General features: G+C 42.4%; 1 protein-coding gene across 1 annotated transcript in view; it reads left to right on the top strand.

The window, feature by feature from the left end:
* Positions 1-12,842: 12,842 nt before the first annotated feature.
* Positions 12,843-23,010, top strand: part of LOC116034850 (transcription factor 4) — a 321,332-nt gene continuing 311,164 nt past the window's right edge. The window contains exon 1 of the mRNA XM_035991804.1: positions 12,843-12,861. The gene's annotated coding sequence lies outside the window, so the exon portion shown is untranslated. The remainder of the gene's footprint in view (positions 12,862-23,010) is intronic.

The following is a 23,010-nucleotide window of genomic DNA, read 5'->3' as shown; positions in this document are numbered from 1 at the left end:
TATTCTGAATGCTCCAAATAGTAGATTCGCTTTACCAGATAAATATTTTCAGTTAATCCTACGTTGACACTGGAGCAGCACAGCGTACGGAGACATCTGTCTGGAAACAGTGTGGAATCAAGTACATTTTTCAAACTTAAAATGACATTTAAACACGGTAACGCTACAATCACAAACTACATACCTCGTACCCGAAAGACACTGCAGAGCGGAATAGAACGATTTGCAAACGGCATTTATATCCAGGGAACTGATTTGTGCGCTTGCATTGGCCCATTGTGTGGGCGGGGCAAGGGGCAAATTAACCTGCCGGTTACATATACACAAGGGGTTCATCTCTTTGAAAAAGAACAGCAGATACAAGTGTGAATGGAAATGGAAACATAAACTTCACAGCCAGAGGCTTGTTTATATAAGTCTGTTAATTTGAGTAAAGGTTGTTACCTTCTTATTAGAGTCTAATAAACAGGTTTCCACTCAGGTGAGCAGTGTGGACAATTATTCTTTGACAACTTCACAACAGCAAAATCAAGGGGAAATAAATAATTCCCTGGCAGACATCATATAGGTTACACTGCAGCTTTTTATTCTACTGAGTCTTAAGTTTCTTTATAGCTCTTCCTCTTCTTGTTGAGTTTCTCTCGCTTCTTTTCTCACCCTCCTCCCTGATCGAAGGTGAAAATTTACCCAAAGGGAGTCTATTTTTCCTTCTCTCGTCTTCACACCTTCCTCATCAGTTCTGCCAAGTTCCCCCCAAAGGTGTGCTGCAGTGTGACTCGCCGCAGGAAATGGTAACGAGCTTAGAAGAAAATGTTATCACCTGTTTATTTTATTTTCAGACGTAAGCGTTGTGTAAGGAAATTAAGAATCGCATATTGCATTTATTGTTGCATGTTTCATTTTTTCATACTGTCTAGTTGTTTTATAATTGTAATTCAATCAGAAGTTAAAATAATTGCAAAGGGAAACTATTGCCAGACTTTGTTGTCTTAAAAAATGTAAGAAAAATAATAATCTAGTTTTTTACTCATCTGCACCTGATTTGAACAAAAAGTCTAATCAGAGAGAACGTTTTGGATGATCATTTGAAGTTTGAATGCCAGTTTAACGTATGTGATTTTTTCCCCTCTTTTGTGAAAAACAGGCTGTTAAGGTGAGAAATTCTCACTTTCACAGCTTTTGTCTTCTCATGCTGCCGTTGTTACATTTTATTATTATTTATTACTTTGTTCTCATTGCTGTTTTGTTAATGTAATTCAAATGACAGTAGTAGTTCATCTAAGCCTGCAAAGTAAAATGTGTTTCTATTTCTTTTTGCTACTGTCCAATGCTGCTTGCAATACAAGATAGATTTAGCGCTGTGACCGCGTCACAGCTTGCTAATGTAGGCTGCTTTTTAATTTGCCAGAAGGTGTCAGATCATCACATAACAGATCAGCCAGATCAACCAGTTAGCATAAAACCAAACCGTTTAGCCTCGTACACCTGACCGGACCGATGAACCCATATATCGACCCAACTCTACAGAGCATGTCCAGCATCTTTTACCACCTTCATGCTCTTCTATATATATATATATATATATATATATATATATATATATATATATATATGAATGCTGCAGCAACTTCAGCAACAGACCGATAACACCAGGTGGGCCTGGCACCACAAGGTGTCTTTAAGGAGCTTAGCCCCCTCAGTTGTACTTTTTGCCCCCTCTGTTTACCTCATAACAACTTGGCGGCTACCAACATAGGTTCTTTCAGAGGATGTAGTGGGCCCAGTTTTAACGTAAGCAATCCATTGGTACAAAACCATGACATGCTAGCTTGTTGGGAACGAGGGTAAATAAAGCTCCAAATTTAGGTTGAATTTATTTTATAAATTGCCCCTTCATAGTTTTAAACAGCCCCCTTTTCGTCCTGGTGCCTGGCCCGCCACCAGGCGCACCTCTGATGGAGGCACTGGAGATCCTTCCAATGTCCATCAGGCTGTACACTGATGTAATACTATTGCACATTTCTGTACAGTTTGCATTGCTTATAGTATCGTATTGCCAGACCTTCCTCCACAGTGCCACAGTGCAGGGTCTGGCGAGTCCATACAGCATTCCAGGATGGGAGAAAAATGTGCTATGATTTCTTTAAACCAATCACAATCGTCTTGGGACGGAGCAACGGTGCCTCTGCAAAATAGCCTCGGGAAGGAACTTGTTTTGGTGGTACATGTGTACGTTCAAAAGTTGTTTTAGTCTCACAACAGCAAACAGACATCCGGCCAAAAATCAGGGACATCCGGCGGGATATTCAGCGGCACCTGAACAATCCTGGAAAAATGAAACGTCGTCGATATACAGTACATTACATTGCTTATAATCTATATACCAATGTTCAGTGGCAGAGCAGTGTGCAAGGCTTAAAGTAAGTATTGGAGAGTACTACTGCATAAGAGAGGAAAAAAAAGCCTTTTGTGTGTCTCCAGAGGGAGCTGTGTGAAGAACCTCAAGGGATGTCACTAGAGTCAGCTTCTGTTGGGTTCTGAAGACTACAAGTTTAGAAAAGAAAAAAAAAATCTGGGGCTGTGGAGTTAGAAAGAAGTGAGCTCACCAGCCCTCTGTAGCATCTCTGCTGGAGGCTAGCAGCGCAAGGCTACATTAGCCACTATTAGCATACCACCCAACACAGCCAAATCACTAACTGAACTGTCAGTTGTCGAGTTACATTGCGGGTAATGTATGTGCATGTAATGTGCAATGTTTGCACAAGGAAGAAGAATGTGTGGAATAAAAAAAGAAGATATCTCTGGTTCTGCTGCATCGACTTAGATTTTTTGCTACTGTCCATCATGAGTCTTACAATGTTACAGGAGGGCAATGCTAAACTGGTGGAGTACTTTTTTACCATACCATAGTTGTCATCCACAGATATTGTAGAAAGCGAGAATTTACAAAACACTGGTATTCACAGTAAGAACATGTTGTCATTGAATATAATCCAGTTGATTTAGCAGAGTGTGACGACCCCTCCCAATCTGCCTGCCTGTCATGTTCTGCTTCTTTGTCTGCAGTTACTGGGAGTGGGCGGGTAGGTGGAGCTGGGAGGGTCGTCTGTACCTGGCCATCTGGGCGTGGCTTACAGAAGGCATAAAGGACTGCCCTCCTAGGAGTCTCACGCTCTCTCTCAGCTGGGCCTACTGCATCCATCTTACCATTTTGTTCTTTGTTTGGTTTGCTTCACCTCACAACACACATCACACCATCCATTCACCCATTCACACATTACAAACACGACTGATGTCTTCAATAGCTACACACCCCACCATTACACTTACGTTGAGTTAAGTTGTGTTATTAGTCTAATTACTTAAATAAACTACTTTTTGACTAATCTATCTGTGTGTGACCTACCTTTTGTTGCCAGCCTTGAGCCAGGCGGTAACAAGAGTCATCCACGTTCTGGTGTGGTGCTATGGGTTGGTAGATTTTATTATGTATACTGAGCACCTGGGGCACAAAAAAAAAATCAATCTAATCTTAGCTTATCCAGAATGAGGAAGAGGAAAGAAAATGAGGAGAGGAGAGAAAAAAAAGATGGGAAAGCAGAAGGGAAGATGCAAAAGTAGGAAAAGAACATCAGAGGAGGGAAAGGAGGAAAAGCAATGACAGGATTTAGAAGAGGATAGAAGAAAAAAGGAAAGAAGACAGAAAGAAGGAGTGTTTAAAGACAAAAAAAGAGGATAAGCAACATAAAAAACAACAAGAGCAAGATGAAGAGACAGAAGTCCAGGAATCAGGGAAGAGAGGGAAAGGAAAAGTAACATTTGAGAGAAGGATGAGGAGGAGAATAAATATATGGAAGAAAAAGATAAACATTTACCCAGAAAGTGCATCATTTACTGCAGCGCAGAACAGAGCTCAGTGCATGTCACCTGCCTCCCCCTCATCTCCCCCTCCTCTCTCTGACAGAACCAGCTCTGTGAATGCACACCTCAAAATAAGTCTTAATTGACTGTGTGGACTTTTAATTACACTGCTTTGTTCTCTGCTAAAAGCTGAAGTGTGAAAGGAGACATACATGTCTAAAAAGAGATGTGTGTTTCTGCGTGTGTATGTGTATGTCTGTATCCAAGAGATGCTCATTACCTGTTTCCTGACACTTAAGTCTGAAAAAAGGATGAAACTGAACAAAGTAATTAAATATATTGATGTAAATGACTCCCTGATGAAGAACATCATTACACAATGTGTTTATTTTCTGTTTAAGTCCCACTGATATCTTCATCCATCAGTGTGTCTACATGCACAGCAGTAACCATGCCAGTTCTCACCGTTTACATGAGCGGGGAAGAATGACAGGAGTAGTCTCGCTTTGCTGGACCTTCCTCCACAGCGCTGCGGAGGAGGGTCTGGCTAGTCCACACAGCAATCACAATCTTTATGGGTGGCACTAAGTGCCGCACGGAGCCATGGTGCCGCTGCAAAATAGCCTCGGGAAGGAACATGTTTTGGTGGAACGTGTGTACGTTCAAAAGTTGTTTTAGTCTTGCAACAGAAAACTCAGATTGGACAGATAGTCTAGCTAGCTGTCTGGATTTACCCTGCAGAGATCTGAGGAGAAGTCAACCATAGTCCTCATAAATCAACCAGAGTTTAAAATTCCAACACAAAGAAAGCGGAATATGACGGACATCCGGCCAAAAAGAGGTGCATCCGGCGGAAGAGGAACATCGTGGATATAGACTATGACAGGAGTATCTCTACCTCCTGTACAGTAGGTGGCATTCTGCCAAAGCACAACTTGGTTGGAACCTTTGTCAAAATCACAACAACTTGGAAAGCTGGGAAAACATAGACGACTTCTCAACGGGACAGTTAGGTTTAGGAAAAGATCGTGGGTGGGGTTACAAAATGTACGTTTCAGGGACATGAAAGGGACACGAACCCCAGTCTCCTTGGTGAAAGTCCTTGGTGATATTTTCCCTCATGATAATACAACTGTAATTCAGGGGTGGCTCAGTCAGTAGGGAGTTGGGTTGGGAACCGGAGGGTTCAAGTCCCTGTACGGACCAAAGTATGGTGGTGGACTGGTAGCTGGAGAGGTGCCAGTTCACCTCCTGGGCACTGCCAATGTGCTCTTGAGCAAGGCACCGAACCCCCCCAACTGCTCGGGGCACCTTTCCATGGGCAGCTCCCTCACTCTGACATTTCTCCATTAGTGCATGTATAGGCACTGAGCATATGTGTGTAATGTGTGTAATAACATTGAAAAACAGTGAAAAAACATTGTAATTTCCCCCAAGGCAGACACATCTGGCTGTAGATGTTTTGCCTGATGTATGTAATATTGTGGTTGACTTTGGGAAATAGTTGCTGCTTTAGTTGTTGTTATATGTTTGTGTATTTTGTGTTTGTATGTATGTGTGACTGTACTGCTCTCTTGGAAAAATAGATTTTCCTGGTTAAATAAAGGTTAAAGGTATAGTGCATAGTTTCTGTCTCCCCCATGAGGAATTCTAAGTAATGACAACAACACTGTCGGCACGTCCACATGATACAAGCCTTAAAGGTCCCATGGCATGAAAATTTCACTTTATGAGGTTTTTTAACATTAATATAAGTTCCCCCAGCCTGCCTATGGTCCCCCAGTGGCTAGAAATGGCGATAGGTGTAAACCGAGCCCTGGGTATCCTGCCCTGCCTTTGAGAAAATGAAAGCTCAGATGGGCCAATCTGGAATCTCCTCCTAATGAGGTCATAAGGGACAAGGTTACCTCCCCTTTCTCTGCTTTGCCCACCCAGAAAATTTGGCCCGCCCATGAGAAAGAGAGAGACATCATGGCTTGCAAACAAGCAAAGTGGCAGTTGGTCAAGGCCTCCTTCGCCTCCTTCGGTGCCTTGCTCCAGAGTACCTTGGCAGTGCCCTGGAGGAGAACTGGGTTAGGCTTAGGGTTAGGGACTTGAACCAGTGACCCTCCAGTTCCCAACCCAACTCCCTACGGACTGATACTCTCATCCCCAAATTACAGTTGTATTATCATGATATTTTCCCTCACATTCTTTAATGTGTGGGTCTGATTATGGAGAGGCCACAGCTCCGCCACAGTAGTAAATAGATAACAAAAACAAAAAGTAATCAATACCATTTTCATTTTCATGAAACAACGTCGTCAGACCCACAGCTACTGTGGTCTCTAAGGTGACATTGTAATAAGAGCTTGCACAGCCATGAGTGGTCAGCTGGCAGTAACCATGCTAGCAGATTAGCTCACTGGCCTAGGTGCTGTCTTGGTTCCCCCCAATTGGTCACGTTATCCTCGCATTGTGGGTCTTTGTGGTCCCTCGAGATTCTCCCAAACTATGATGGATGTCTGCAAAGGTTAGGGTAAAAAAGAAAATACTATTTGCTTTCATTATCTCTTGCAAAATAGAATAACCCAGGGGTTGTTAACAACCTGAAACCTTGTTTCTTGATGCATTCTTTTCAGCGATGTTGCTGCGTTCCCAGATCTCACCAATGAACTTGGTGAGTATTGATAGTGTCAGAAAAAACTAAAATAAGACCCAAATCATAATAAACAAGGAATTACCCTTTATGATCATCCCACTATCTTCAATACAGCTCAATGTGTGTGTGTGTGTGTGTGTGTGTGTGTGTGTGTGTGTGTGTGTGTGTGTGTGTGTGTGTGTGTGTGTGTTTCCTCAGGCTGAAGAAGGTTGAGGAAATCTGTATTCCATTAACTAGTTTAGCTTCAGACCCAGCCCTCCTCTCACCCTGTTTTTGGTGCACTGATGCTCCCAACCTGCCACACAGCCACATCTGGTTGTTCAAAGGCCCGGTGTGTGTGTGTGTGTGTGTGTGTGTGTGTGTGTGTGTGTGTGTGTGTGTGTGTGTGTGTGCGTGTGTGCGTGCGTGCGTGTGTGTGTGTGTGTGTGTGTGTGTGTGTGTGTTATGGTATTTTCCCAGCATCTGCCTGCAATCTCTGCAAAGTGCTTTGGTGTCTCTCACTTACACACCAACTCGTACAAACACACATTATTAAAACCATTAGTTGCTGTGAAACAAGGCTGCCTTAGAGCAGTATTGTATGTGTGTGTGTGTGTGTGTGTGTGTGTTTGTTTCTGTTCTGACCAGCAAAAAGGAATGCACATGCTAACCTATAAAAGTAAAAGGTTAATGGGGAGCAGACATTGTAGTTGTGTTCTCGCTGCACATTTAGGATAATGATTAAGGGACTTGTTATTTGAAGTGAGCTTTAAAAAGTAATGCTAAATCTACGTTTTTGAGTCAGTAAATTATCTGTACAGTTGCCGTTTAGACAAGCTAGTGTGCATGGCAATGTTGGTCAGTTGGTCAGTCCAACACTTTGGTCCAGACTGAAATATCTAAATGAACTGCCATGACATTTTGCACAGACATTCATGGTCCCCAGAGAATCGTAGCCTAATAACTTTGGTGATTCGTTGACTTTTCCTCAAGCACCACCATCAGGTCAAAATATCAATTTATCCAATACTTTTGTTTACGACCAAATACCTGGAAAACTGGCATCTCCTTTCCCAGGGAGGCTGAGCCGTGTGATACCCCAATATTTGGAGAAAAATAGGAACCTTTAGCATCTCAGGTTGAATCTCATCCAAATCTGGCACCTTGCCACTGAGGAGCTTCTTAACTATCTCAGCGACCTCTGCCAGGGATATGGGTAAGGCTTCCCCTGAGTCTTTAAACTCTAATCTAACGGTTGGCTAGCATTTCCTTGAGGCCAACCGAAATTCGTTCTTCAAAGCCTCCCTGACCTCCTCCCACACTTAGGTTTTTGCTTTGGGAACCATCATAGCTGCAGCACTTCTGGCCTACCGGCACCTGTCTGCTGCTTCAGCAATGGAGGCTTTGAACATGGTCCACTCAGAGTTCAAGTCCCCAACCTTCCCCCGGGATGCATGAGAAATTCTTCTGGAGGTGGGAGTTAACCCTCTGAGGTCTAAGGGCATTTTCACATATCTTCTTAAATTTACCCTTTTATATCGTTTCGTTTCATATCAAAATGTTCAGAATAAACTCAGCTTTATGTATAGTGATGCCCAATTTTTTCTAGAGCACTGTGTAAAGAGATAATTTGGCGCTAAAACTGAAACGTTGCTTTTTGAAATTTCTTGAATCTCTTTTGAATCCAAACCTTAACTTGTGTTGTACGAATTGTTTCGGTGCTTGAAATGAGTTTACCAAAGTCGTAGGTTATATATGATTCAAATAGTAAATAAATGTCTGAATAAAACTTTGTAATATCACTTCTTGACTAGTTTTGTCAAACATCATCTTTCGTCCTCAGAGGGTTAAAGAGGGGCCTCAGCCAGATGTTCCCAGTTCACCATCAATATACACAACGCATTCTCATGAACAGGTTCATATGATATCCTGCGAAACTACGGCGACCGTCGGCCAGGCATGTGACAACAGTGACTTTACAGTTAAATTTAGCAGAGAAAAGGTTACTGTAAGCCGGGTACAGAGCACCGTGAGGTCCTGGTTGTTTCAGCGGCCGTTAAGTTCAGCCGACAAAAGGTGACTGTGAGCTGGGTACAGGGCACGTATGTTTATACGGCCACTGCAGTTAACTTTAGCCGACAAAAGGTGGTCGTCATGCAGTGGCTATGGTTAATTTTAGCCACCAAAACGACTAGTTAAGATTAGAAAAAAGATCGTTAAGTAGTACTCCCGGGAGATGAACAAGCGTTTCCTGGGTTAAAGTTTTGTTTTTCCCGAGGACACAAACTCCACTTCCCTTCGAAGCCCTGTGTTTTCCAACCCACACATCCATCCCGACCACCTGCACATGAACGTTTACCAGCTATAAATTTGTGGAATACATACGAATTACAGTGCATTGTGGGGGGGGGGTTCTTTGTGACTGCTTGACTTGCACAGTTGTAGGGACAAAATCTGGCCGCTGACAAACAGACAGACATACAGACGTAAAAATACCTGGCAAATTACTCAAAACCACCTCTGTGGTATTTCCTGCTACACTAAGTCTCTCCAGGACCACTTTTTGCCATGATGATGACACACACATACATACTCAACACACAGATTAAATCCATGACACAAAATAATGGATGAGGGACAGTCTTGAGCAGTTTCTCCTGAATTCCCCTACGAAGTTGTTGTGAAACATTAATGACAGCGACATACATACTGTAAGTAATTCAGAGCACAGGAAAAGCAGTCTTTTTTGTTTTCGTGCTTTTGTATCACAGTTTTCAGACGTGGCCTCGTATAAAAACGTCACACTGTTCTTATCTTTTAGACATTACAGATTCCACCCATGACATGAACTATCTGTATGTTTCTGCTGCTGAGACTGTAACTGTGTTGCATAGAGAATGTATGTTGTGTCTTTGTGTGTGTGTGTGTGTGTGTGTGTGTGTGTGTGTGTGTGTGTGTGTGTGTGTAAGTGTGTGTGTGTGTGTGTGTGTGTGTGTGTGTGTGCGTGATAGTGACAATGTTTCGGTGTGACAAAAGCAGACATATTGTGGTTGTCTGTCAGAAGGTCAGTAGTGTGTTTTTTATAAAGAAAGATAATTGGTAAAGGTTCAATTTCACCTTGAACCAGGGTGAAAGGGGGCGGTGTGTATATGTGCGTGTGTTTCCTTGTACTGCTTGACCAATTAGAGTTCTACACTTTGAGAGAGGTAATTTTGGTCGGTACTCACTTGGTCAAAGGGCTGTCTAAAGGGGGCTTTCATACCTGGCTCATTTAGTCTGGTTGTATCGCACTAGAATTGGTTTCCCCCCTTGGTGCGGTTCGTTTGGGCAGGTGTGAATTTGGCAATCACACTCAAATGCGTAACCAAAAGCAGACCAAACTAGCGCGTACGCTTTCAATCAAACTCTGGTGCGGTTTGTTTGTGGTGAGAACGTGATCCGATCTCGAACCGTACCAACTACTGTATGTGTTCTCCGCAAGTCTGAGCTAACTTTCTCAAACTGTAGCAGCTTGCAATGTTTCTCTCACAGAAGTAGACTGCAGTCAAGCTCGCTGTCACGAGCAAACCGGCCACCGCTGTAGTTGGAGAAACAGCGGCACAGCAGAGCGAAGTCTCCGTGACCAGAGCAGACGTAGTAACTAGGGATGCACCGAATCCAGATTTTTGGGGTTTGGCCAAATTCACTGGTTTGGTTGCCGAATTCGAAACCGAATACCGAATCCTGTGACTGTCCTTCCTTTGCCGTACCTGAAGTTGCTGCATTTTGGCTGCTGTCTGTAGATTCCTTCATGCACAACTCGTATTCTTTCGGATGTTTCATACGCAAATGTTTTAACAGCAGCAATGTTGTGTATTGTTTAGGATCCTTGCCACCACGAGACAAATCAGCATTGCAAATTGAACATGTAGCTTGTCTTGAATGGCCTTCTTTCCATTTTCACTTTCTCACAGCCTACTGCATTGAACGGTCCACCTACATAAACACCTTCCCGTAATCAACGGCGGAGTCATTACGTCGACCAGCGTAGCGCGCATAGTGCAAGCGTAGGGTTCGGTTCAATGGAAAAAAAAGTCTAAGGTTCGGCAGAAACCGAACCCCGTCAAAAAGGCCAATATTCAGCCGAATCCGAATCCTGGATTCGGTGCATCCCTGGTAGTAACGTTGCTGGCGAAAAAAATTCTGATTATTTGAATGAAATGAGCTGGTTTGACCATGGAGATGTGATAATTTTGCACTAGTGCTTTCTTGCTCCCGCCCTAGACACATCTGACCAATAAGTGGAGTGAACGTTCTTGCGTGGTTTGTAGTGATGCATTTTGGTTCACTTTGATTTTTCTCCGTGTGCAACCAAACCAAACTAAGGGGAAAATGCTCCAAGTTTACAAAAACTCATCAACTGATTCTGGCCAGTGATGTTGTTTCTTCCTAGCTAGCTTGTCTATATTTTGTGTTTTGGCAGTTTTATTCTTCCCCACTCATTGGCTAGGCTCTGGCTTGTTTGTTGAAGCAAACTTCATACAAGAGTTTTCTTTAGTAGCTAATACTGGCTACTTGTCGATTTGTGTTTTGACCACAAACTCTTGTCTTGTTTTCCATGCTTTGTGGGTGTGACTCTTTGCTGTGTCATCACCATTCATATCTATACAACCTATATGTTTATGATAAAATTGTTTACAAAAGCACAGCAAGTTCTTCATAGATCTAGCCTCTTCATTTTGCTCCAGAGTGTGCACCAGATTGATGCATTTAACTTTAAAATGCACAAAATTCCCCCCTGGCCAAGCATACCGCAGGGTAAAAAATGGACATACGGATTTCCACTTCTGGTAATACAATGTTATATCATATATTTTAATTAATATTCAAGATACTAGAGTTAATTGCAAAACTGCAGGTCTACAGTCACTACACTTGTCTTTATTCACAGAATTAGACAGAGCGTAAACATTTAACAGGATGAAACTGAGCAACACTCAGCTCTGAAAAGTCCAAATGTAATTAATGAGAATTATTTCAGTGTGGGAACACGGTCAGAAAAAAGGATCAACAGGAGATTATACTGCAATCTGCTCAATGAGAAGAAACACACACACACACACACACACACACACACACACACACACAGACTCCTACACATATTCTGATTAGATTTTGGAAGCCGAGCTTTCCAACAATAAATGACCTTTTATTTAAATATCAACACACAGAAGGTGCTCAGGTTCACAGCTGCCAAAAATCTGAGTCTGTTCATTAGGTGTGTTCATTATAAGAGAGAGGATCTAAACTAAAGTAGTAAATACATATTTCCTCTGACGGTCCAACAGTGGAAGGTGCAAACTAAACCCCAACTAAACTGTACTAACGCTTTACACAACACAGCTGATATACGTATAATTTTTTGCAGCATGGCACTTTAAAAAAATTTACCAGAAAAGCAGAAGAGAGGACGCCTTCTTAATCAATGTTTTTAAAATTAGTAACAAAGTTACTGAAAACACCTTGATATTGCTTACAAGTCTGAATGCTGATGTTAACGTGTATTTCGTTCATTTCCTTTGACTGAGTTATAACATCTCCTTTGGATTAGATCAAAAACTGCTATTTCTACCCAGGTTTTATGTCCCTGTCCCTGTGCTCCCAAATCGTGTTGTGTTTCCAGCTGTAAGACTGCCTACAGTCAACAAGATCCTACTTCAGGAATTTTCTAAATTCCATCTACAAAAATGAAAAAAATGTAGGAAAAAATTTGCTTCTGCTTAAGCATTTAACAAGTAAAAAAAAAATAAGGTTAAATTACGATTCTGCACTGCAAATTTCCTTTTTAAAATCAATTGGCCCCTGAAGTTTCAGTGTAGCTATTTCCTATTTTATTTGGTTAATTCATTCCCTGTGTTGTTTGTTTGCTGTTATTTGTTCTTCATTTCCTGTTTTGCCGTCTTGTTTTCCGTATTGTATTTGTAATATCGATTCTTGTCCGTGGTTATGTTGTGCCAATGTTCTTTTGTTCCGTGTTGTTCTCTGTTTTGTTTTCCTAGATCCATCCTTCTGTGTGTTTGCATGCTTCCTGTATTATTTTGTAGTGTCTTTGTCTAGCTTCCTGTTGAGTCTGATTAGTCCCTGATGTGTTTCACCTGTTCCTCTGCCCTCATGTCACCTGTCTCTCGTTACAGCCCGTGCCTTGTGTGTTTAGTCTGTGTGCTCCCTTTGTCTGGTGTCAGTTTGTTATATTTGGTGTCTGGAAGTTCTGCCTGTTTTGCCTGTGATGTTTCCTAGTGTTCCTGGGGCACATTCCATCTCAAAATGGTGTGCGGCGTTTTTGCTACGGTTTCCTGGTTGAATGACATGTTTCCAAGGAACGGTGTGCAACAGGCTTTGAGGTTAGTTTTCTCTCATTTTGTGGGAGTGTCAGAGATGTTTGCCGATCAGTAGCGACGTGTATGTAAACTTGTGGTAATTAAGGGCCTTTTCACACCTAAAAGTCCCAACCAAGGTTCATGTTTTTGTTACACTGCATACATTTGATAGATTAGGTTTTGGTTTCACACTGCAGTTATGCAAGCGCACTAAAGATCTATACATGACATAACTACATCCTGTGGTCATCACATACGTGAGCCACATTGTGATTTGTTTTTTATTCAGAGAAGGTACACTGATCTGCTGGCCACTGAGCAGAGGCCTGTACTACAAATCAAGATCAACATGGCCCGGATTTCTTTCAGTTACCCGTCTTCACCTAACCTAACTACCTACTACTATCAGAGACAAACTGAAAACTAGGCTGTACATTTACTACCACTTAACCAATTTATGCTACGTTTACACGTGGCCGGCTATTTTCATACCTTTCAACCTCTCCGTTTTCCAAAATAACATTGTGCACAGCTGTCAGTTTTCAGAAAAGTGTTATGCCGTCAATGCCGTCAAGAGCATGCCAAACCTGTAGGTAGCAGTGTAACGAGAAGCTCAAGCCCACGTTAGCCAATCAGAATCCCGAAAATAGCAACAACAGCAACTAATCACTTCCTCTCTCTTCTCTTCCTCACTTCCTCGGCTGCCTAAACCTCCGTTTGTCTCAATTTACATGCAAACAAAGTTTTCCAAAATCTCCACTCTGGCTGGAGGTTTTAGAAAGACTCGTTTTCAGAGGCGAATTCTCCGTTTGAGTGTCAACGAAGGGCACAAACGAAGGGAAATGTCTGTTTTTCAAAATAAACAATGTACGTGTAAACAGGGCCTTATTCTCTGCTCTGCAGCGCTGAGTGCTACCACCGTGTCTCTCTCTCTCTCTCTCTCTCTCTCTCTCTCTCTCTCTCTCTCTCTCTCTCTCTCTCTCTCATGGACACACTAAGCACTGAGCTGTTCCTTAAGGAGCTTCCCTGGACTTATAACACGTCAATAGCCTGCCACAACTTCTTGTATTTGGTCCGAAAGTCCGAACCATCCAAAACATGCTTTCACACTAGAAATGAACTGGACCTTGGTTGAGTTTGATCCTGAAAAAAAAAGCTGAGAAAGTTTAAAAATTCTGGATCTGGCCTCGCGCCTGCCCACCACCACTGCTTGTGCTAGGTTGACCGGTTAAAGAACAGTGCGCATCCAGGTGGCTAAAAACACTGGAGAGATTCAGTCATACATGTTTGAGCCTCAGTCAGACTCTGAAGAGTCTGTTGTCCACCACAATCAGCGACGAGCAGATGTATCAGAATGGTAAGTGTAGGCAGCATCTTTTTATGTCTTTACGTTGTTTGTTAGCTTAACTGGCAGAGTTTGGCAGCTTTCATGTCTTTGTAGGGGCAGTCTGTAGGTTTCAGGTTTCTTCTGGCTTTTGGATAGACAGCGGTTGGCTTTTTAATTTATGACGTACCTAATCTAGCTTGCCCAGAGGACGTTTGAATCTCAGATTTCAGGGAAGTGCTCACACATCTCCCCCTTCAGGAGAGGAATGTGAAAAACACCTCTCGCAGTCCTCCAATATTGTGGAGTATGTTGTGGCTACACCACAGATATGTTCTGGAATAGGAGAAAAAAATACTCTGGGTTGTTTGCATTTCTTCATTTGCTCTTACCAGTGTATCACCATGTGTACTTCGTCCATAGCAATCCTCTCATATCAGTCCCAAAACATTCCAGTGAGATAGTAAATGCTGTAAACATATTCTTTGTAGATCTTTACAATCATTCCCCGAAAGAACAATGCAGGCCTACCTTGTTGCACGATTCAAATTTTCCTTAAAACTTGGTATTTTCAGCGTGTAACTTGCTTGCTTGTAGTTTGTTGTTGATCACCATGCCATCCTACACCGGTTCCAGAAAGGCTGGCCAGATGGCTAGTATGCTAGCTTGCTTGCTGTGGGGCTAATTGTTTAGCGGTGCAGAGAGAGAGAGAGGGAGGTCTATTACGGCCTTTATATTAAATTTCACAGTATAGGATATTAGTTTGTTAACGTTGGTTTATTTTGTATTGTGTAGATACCAACACAAGTAGTTATGTTTATCTCGTACATTTGCCATATTATGGGCATAACGTGCAAAAATAGTTATTCCAGTCGTTCAAACCTGTGCGTTTTATAGAAGGAACATTCAAATGTAGTTTTTGGCCAGTTTTGACCGCTCTCATGTGTCTTGGATTGATCAGATGAGACGAAAAATGAGAAGAGCCTTCTCTGTGTGCAGTCATTTGTTTGCTTTACTCACCACCGTTTTCAGCCGCTGCAACACACCCCACAAACTAGGGCGGCGGTCGCTCACCGTCGGCCCGACGATGGCCTTGCTGTGTCAGGGCCTTTAAAGTTTTAAACATTTACATTGCTGCTACCCAGTTTGTTTTTGCAGGATGTAAAGGTTGTAGTTTAAAACGCTGAGTACACCCAAAGAGTGTGTGTGTGTGTGTGTGTGTGTGTGTGTGTGTGTGTGTGTGTGTGTGTGTGGCTCTAACAATCACACTCCTTGTATCAACTGAAGCATTTGAGAGCGAACTTTGCAACTGAAGTGGTTCTGTTCTTTTAATACAGCATCTGAGCACACCACAGCTCCACACACACACACACACACACACACACACCACAAAGACGAGACCTCAGCGTTGCATGTGTTGGCAAAATGAAGCAGCCTCTCCTCATCTGTGTGTTTTGAGTTTGGTAAAAACCAACAAATCCATGGTTCCCCATCTTCCTCTCTCACCCCTCTCTCGTCTTTTTCCAATTTTTACTTTTCCCTTTCTCTATCTCTCTCTGTAGGTCATTCTTTCCCCTCTCTCTCCCAGAATATCTCAACTTTCCCCTCTCTCTCTCTCTCCTTTCTGTTTGCTGACTCGGCACCTCTGCCTTCCTTTTTAACCTCTCAACACACACACGCACACACCCCTCAACATTGCTCTTAAGCACAATAGCAATATTCAAATGTGCTCCCACATGGCTACTGTGAGTCGTCCACGTCCAGTCAGCAGAAGTCGAAGTCGAACACGGCAACCTACATTTGTGTTTAATAAATCAAAAGGAGGTAAAAATAATCAGCCCTTATTTCTGTTAAAGATCATTTTTAGGACTTGTGCTGTATGAGAGTGGATTCAGCAGATGGGAAGGATGCGAGAGGCAAGAGCAGAACAGTTTTCATTTGAAATAATCCATGTAAATGGCCATAAAATTCCTGAATCATCTACAGCAGCCGTGACGATGATGATGGTAATGAAGTTAGGATGAAGGCATTGATGAAATAAAACACGATACTGCGGAGTGATGTTGATTTTGCATAGGGTGATGAAACAAAGTGATGGGGGTTGTTAATCTTGTTTATCTTGTTTGTCTGATTGTCCAACTGCCTGTGTTTCTTGACCTGGCTGACTTCCTAATGTTAATGTCTCCAGATCTCATCAATTACTTTGGGTAGGGGTGGGGTAAAACGCAATTATTACTAGATAGAACTGATGGACGGAAATATTTGCATGCCAACCTTTCCACCTGTGCCAAGTGTAAGAACTTTTTTTTGTGGGTGATTTAAAGTAAGAGAGTAAGTTTTATGGGCAAATTCAACATGCACATAAACACAGGGATACAGCTGTACTTAACTGAGAGAACAACTTTTACTTTATAAACAGAAGGAAGTGGCCTGAACTTGACCCCAGCTGCCTCTCTCAAGCCCTCCTTCTCTCTTTATACGCTCACACACACACATACACATACAGTACATGCATACTGGAGACACCTGTGTAAACCATCTGCTTGGCACCCGCCTCCTTATCCTAAAAAAACACCCAGGCCAGGGATCTCTCTCACACACACACACACACGCACGCACACGCACACACACACACACACACACACACACACACACACACAGGCTTCTAGAAACATCCACCCTCACACTCTCAAACCCAAATCAACCCAGAATTCTGCAGGAGAGAAACTTAAACGGGTGAGATTTGACACCTGCTGAGCTTCTCCCACTGAAAAGAACCTCAGTTACTTCTCCGGTCTTTAACTGTTAATAATCATCACGTTTACCTGAGTGAGCAGGTGGGGCTGCTCAGCCACATTCCAGTCGGAGTTTGCCGTATGGAAAACGTCCACCTATAAGTCTCTTATCATACCTGTAGATTGGTTCAGTTGATCAAATAAAAAATCTGATCCATTGTTGACTGTTGGTTCTGTGTTAACCAAGAAGTGTAGACTTGTTATCATATGGACTGACAGCTACTCATTCATTGGTTTAATGATGCCATCCTGCATCATTTGTGTTACATAAACCATCATATACCGGTGAGTGAGCAGTGCTGCACCTTGTCTTTATTTGTCTTCTCAGGTAAAACAATGAGCCCACAAAAAAAGAATTGATTATGAGCATTATTAGTCCAGACTGCAACTCTACCTCAGGTAGAAACAGGAAAAGAGGCGTGTTGCTCAAACAAATTCAGATTAAAGCTTTATGATTTCAGGTCAAATTGTTTGTTCATCCTGGAGAAAGGCAGACTACCCAGGAAGAATAAATTATTGATCCTGTATGAGCAAAGTCTGAATAAAAGAAAGAGATAGCAGACATTTTGTGGTATTAAAGAGAGGTTTCTGCTCAAAGAAAAAAAAAAGTGACAGCAGCTTCTTCCTCTGTGGTGGATTGTTTTAGTGTTTTTAGGAACAGGGCACTTGATGAGTTCAGCTGGAGGAGGAGGAGGAGGATGAAGGAATGTTCCAGAATGCTGATACTGGGGACACACACACACACACACACACACACACACACACACACACACACACACACACACAAAAAACCCCACAAAAACACACGAAACAAACTTGAGCCAACACTCACCCACTCTCCTGGTTTTCCTCCCTCTCTCCCTTACAATCTCCAAGAGCACTCACACTTTTACGCACTCATACTTACACACACACACACACACACACACACACACACACACACACACACACTCAGTGATCCGGGTGGAATCAAAGGGTATTAGCTGTGCGGTGCTCAGTTCCCCCGGTCCTTTCCCAGCATTCTCCACAGCTGTACGATTACACAGGTGTTTGGCAAAAACACTGTGTGTGTGTGTGTGTGTGTGTGTGTGTGTGTGTGTTTATATCATTAATTCCTCCCAGTGACTCAGCCGTGCTATTTCCTCGACCACTACTATCATCACATTTTAAATTCACTCCTTTCATTTTTTTTTTTTCTTCCCATCTGTCTGTCAGTCTTCATTCATGTCTGTAGTTTTCTAGAAAAAGAGCTGGTGACTTCAAATATGGCCGGTGGGGGTCTATATACCATGCTATATATAAGGATGGATGACATTACTGCTCCCCAAAAGTGAAGCCAAAACATTTTGATCGCCCCCTGGTGGCTGGCTTCAGTATAGGTCATAAACCCAGCCCCCTCCATGTTAAGGCAGGTACACACCAACCAGACGGCCGACCGTTGGCAGAAAGGGGACTGATCAGTCTCCCCGAGTTGGTCAAAAAAGTGCCTCGGAACACACCAAAGCGACGAGACGTAATACGTCTCCATAACAGCAGGCGGCGCTAATCTGTATTGTCGCCCAAAAAATGAAAACCGGCAGCTGATTGGACGAACGCGTCACGTGGGTCTGGCTGCTGCTTCCGGATTTTGGATTTTTTGAACGGCCATTACTGGCGACTCATTCAGATTACGATCTCATATTGTACTAAAATAGTTCACCGAAACGTGTTTCTGAAAACATTTTAAGTCTTCGACAAATCGACAAAGGTCAGTTTAAAAAGATTTCGTCTGATTTTGAGAGGCTTAGTCACGCTCATCCCGCTTGCCATTTCCGGGTGAGTCCCGACTGCCTTGTCTCCGACTGAATATGTCAGGTCGGCGAAAATGAAGGCCGACAGCTCCTCCAACGGACGACAGCACGGAACACACCGAACAGACTCGAGTCACTGACCTCGCCAGACTGTCCAACGGCCGATTATCGGCTTAGTGTGTAACTGCTTTTAGTAGATGTTACATGGCCCAAACTAAACAATTAAAGTGCACTTCAAATATTTTTTTCCAAAAGATGGTTTCTTTCATTTTAGGTAGCCTAGTACTTATCACGCTGATGTTCAAGTGTACATTTTTCTGATACATTTTAGGTAGTTATTTGATGCTAAAACAGGGGGAAACGTCATAATTGGCAGCTGTGATTGACTTGCGATTGGTCGGGCAGGTGTATGGGTGGGACTTCATTACCTTGGCTCCATTTAAAAAAAAAAAAAAAAAAAAAAATGTGTCCTCTGTAATTTGCAGGGTTTGGACATTGCTAACATTTCTGGTAAGCTGCTGGCTGGCTATATCGATTTGATTGAGAGCACAGAAAGGAGGGGGAGTGGTCTTAGGGCTTGCAGTTTCTCCTGTTTTTTTAAATATAAGGTTAGTTTACGCACTGTAAAAAGTGGGGTGGGGGTCCAATACTGCACTCTGAAAGAGTCCCCTGTGTCTCCCCCTGTAAATTACGCCCTTGCCCAGTGGACTGAGACAGATTGCAACCCAACGTCCCTGGTATGAAGGAGGCAGAATGGATAGCAGGTAGATTGTCGTTAATGCTTTCTAATTATAACAAAACACAAAGTTTAGCTGAGGCTGATGAGAATTTCATTATTTTTACAGAAATGTGGTCATGAACCAAATTCTTTGACAAATAAAAGTCTAGACATGATGATGAGGAAAAGGTAAGAGATAACCAAACTATATCAATGAATCCTGAAGGGAACATGGACGTTTGAACCAAATATCATGCCAATCCATCCAATATTGAGACATTTCACTCAAAACCACAAATGACATCATGGTGGAGCTGGATAAAGAGTCAGGGTTACCAAGATCATGAAGATTCATCCTCTGGGCAGCATGATTGTCTGTACCAATAGCTGTTGACATATTTTATACTGGACCAAAGTGGTGGACTGAGCTACCCACTGAGCAACTGACAGACAGACTGACTGACAGGTCGACATTGTCATCTACAGAGCCAGCTCAGCTAAAAATTTGCTAATTTCTTGGGTCTTTCTCTAAGGGCAATTTCACACCTGCAATTGTAGTCAATTTAGTCAAACAGGAGTGGTTTGTTTTTTCGTGGGAACCTGATTCAACCTTAATCTGACCCAACTACCAGGTGTACTCTGCAAGTTTGAGCTAAATGGCCTCTCTAGCCAGTTGTGCGTTGCACTGTAGGATGCACGCAAACTGTAGCAGCTCGTGTAATAGTAGGCAGCTAGTTGGAGAATTGCCTGGCAATGTTTCTCTTGGAAATATGCATTAGTCCAGAACTCAGGACGTTCTTGCTGTATTTACTTATTTACCTACACACATCAGACCAAAAAGCTTAGTGAACGTTCTCACGTGGTTTGTAGTGATGCGTTTTGGTTTGCTTGGCTTTTTTTTTGTGGAAAAAGAAACCAAAGGGGAAAGGCTCCAAGTTTATAAACTCATCTACTGATCCGGACCACAGCAAACTAGGTGTGAACAGGTGAGCTGCTTGATCTGTTTTAACCGAACACTGAAGCGTTTTGTCGGATAGTAGTGTTGACGAACTGACCGAAGAGCCGGTTAATTAACCCGACTCGTGTCACTGAACCGGGAGAATCGAGTGCCATACGTCAATGAACCGACTCACTCCTGTTTTTTTACCTCATTCGTGCCGTTGTGTGTAGCTGGTATTCTTTCATTAGCGCCTCCACTGGAGTGGTGGTAGAATCATCAGAATCAGGAAATGGCCTAGACCGCGCAACAGGCTACTGAAGGACTTGAGACCGAATGTAACCGTGCAACCGGCCGCTCAAGTCAAGCGGTGTCTTGGTTCTCGGCAAGTTTGAGTTATTAACCAAGCCTTGTTTCTGGTGCATCTTAGATGATTGTGTTCATGGCAATTCACACATTATCGATGGGGAAGTACATCACATACATGTTATCTTGGTAGTTATGTTAAGTTAACTGTTAGAAGTGAATGTTGCTACATGGTACTTTGGACTGTCACGAGGAGACCGTGCACCAGGCTACCGAATGTAACCGTGGCCAGTGCGTGAGCCTAGTGCCGGTCGGTATGAGTGTGTAAATAGTATGTCGAGACCGAATGTAACCGCAACCGCTCGAGTCTAATGTAATCAAGCGGACGTCTTGGTTCCGGGGAAGTAAACGCGCGATCACCCCCTTCCCCCAGGCACGTGAACCGGTGACCGAATCTATTAATTCGGTAGGCTAACCTACGACCGTCCGGTTGAACTGACTCACGTAAAAGAGTCGGTTGTCCCATCACTATCGGATAGTCTGGTTGGTTTGGGGTGCTTTAAAAGCTCATTCAAACATTGGTGCAGACCAACCAAACTCTGGTACCGCCTGAAAACATGGGTCTCGGATCTCTTCCAAGTGCACTAGAGTTTGATTCACTTTGAGACTGTGATCCAACCCAAATATAAGGAAGTGAACCAAAAAACAGTGCACACAATCCAACCTTGCACACAAGTTATGCCCCCATGATGTGGTAGCAACTTGGTACATTCTGATCTGGAAATTTGTTCAAAGATTGCGTTAGATTTGGATGGAAATTTGAATACTGCTGCTGACTGAAGAAGAGAGAGGCTGGATTTGCTTGAACAACTTACATTTTTACTTTAAATGCTAAAATACTTTGTATTTAAATCGTACAGTAACGACTTGTAATCCTAGTTCATGCCAAAGAATTTTAGGTATAAGACATCATTTATCAGTGTATCTTCTGTGCACTGGTTTATATGTTTATCTCTTTTTTCTGTTATATAGGCCAGTATTTCTAAACTATGCAGTTTTTCCACTAACTGTCCCCTGCACCCCCTTCTTTCCAACTCATAATTTAATCGCCTCTATCTATCCAGGATGACTGTTGGAGCTCAGTTTTGACCCAGATGTGACAGACGTACTGTGTCAGACCATGTGCATTCCTGCTCTGTTTCAAGGTTAACACTCTCAGACTAAACCAGGATATGTTGTTTGAATGTGAGGTAACTCTTTCCTGCGTTCACATGTTGATAATGAAAGCGAAGCAGCAAGAAGTTAACAGCTCAGCTTGGCTTTTTGTTAACTTGAAGATGATTTAGGGTCATACAGTGTTGAACTAATGGAAGAATGAAAGAAGTGAAGAAAGAAATATGTTTGTTATAATGTGCTCACATTTCATTCACTATTAGCCACTGAGAATAGATCACAGGCCACCAGCCCGAGAAACAGCTTAACAGATTATCTTTTCTCCCTGAATTTCCTGTTTTATATTTATATAAACTTATATTTACTTCCTATCATCTGATTTTATATTATTTTTTTTACATTTGGGTGCAGTGGAACAACCTATATTATTGATATATTACGGCCTTGTAAGTTCTGCTAAAGTCTTTGCAAACGATTTCTTGTTTACACATCCTACAACAGAGAATATTCATATCATCTCATTGGAGTCATGTTTGTGTCTACCTGTCTACTCTGTTTTTGGTCTCCAGCTCCTGAGAAAAAATTCTGTCTCTTTATCTGCTAAATGTTTCACTTTCTTCCCCAGCTTGTTGTTGTCGGTCTGCTGGTCGGGCTGGGAGAGCGCTGAGGGTGAACCAAACCGTATATTCAACTAGATTTTATTCAATTTACCAATTTACAATTTGTATGTGCTGTAAAAAAAACAAACTATGTGCTAAAAGAGGCTTAAAAGCTCCGTAGATGAGGGGAACTTTAATTTTTTTTTTTGTGGGTTTATCACCATGAGAAATACCTCTCAAATTACACATAATCATTTAAATCATTGTTAAAGGTGACATGAATTGTGCATTTTCAGGTTCACGCTTGTATTTTGGGGTTCTGCTAGGATATGTTTACATGCTTTAATGTTCAAAAACACCATTATTTTTCTCATTCTGTCTGTCTGAATATACCTGTATTCACCCTCTGTCTAAAACACTCAAAGACAATGAAATGTAGTTTGCGTCCAACCAGAAGTGCAGTGTAGACAGTAGTGTACAGTTGGTTTACAGATGGTGGTTTAGAGTAGTAGCAATGGAACATAAATATGT

Source organism: Sander lucioperca, chromosome 14 (genome assembly GCF_008315115.2).
Source record: "Sander lucioperca isolate FBNREF2018 chromosome 14, SLUC_FBN_1.2, whole genome shotgun sequence".
In the NCBI taxonomy this organism is placed as follows: Eukaryota; Metazoa; Chordata; class Actinopteri; order Perciformes; family Percidae; genus Sander; species Sander lucioperca.
Note: the sequence above shows the minus strand (reverse complement) of the source record. Positions and strands in the feature narration are given on the sequence as shown.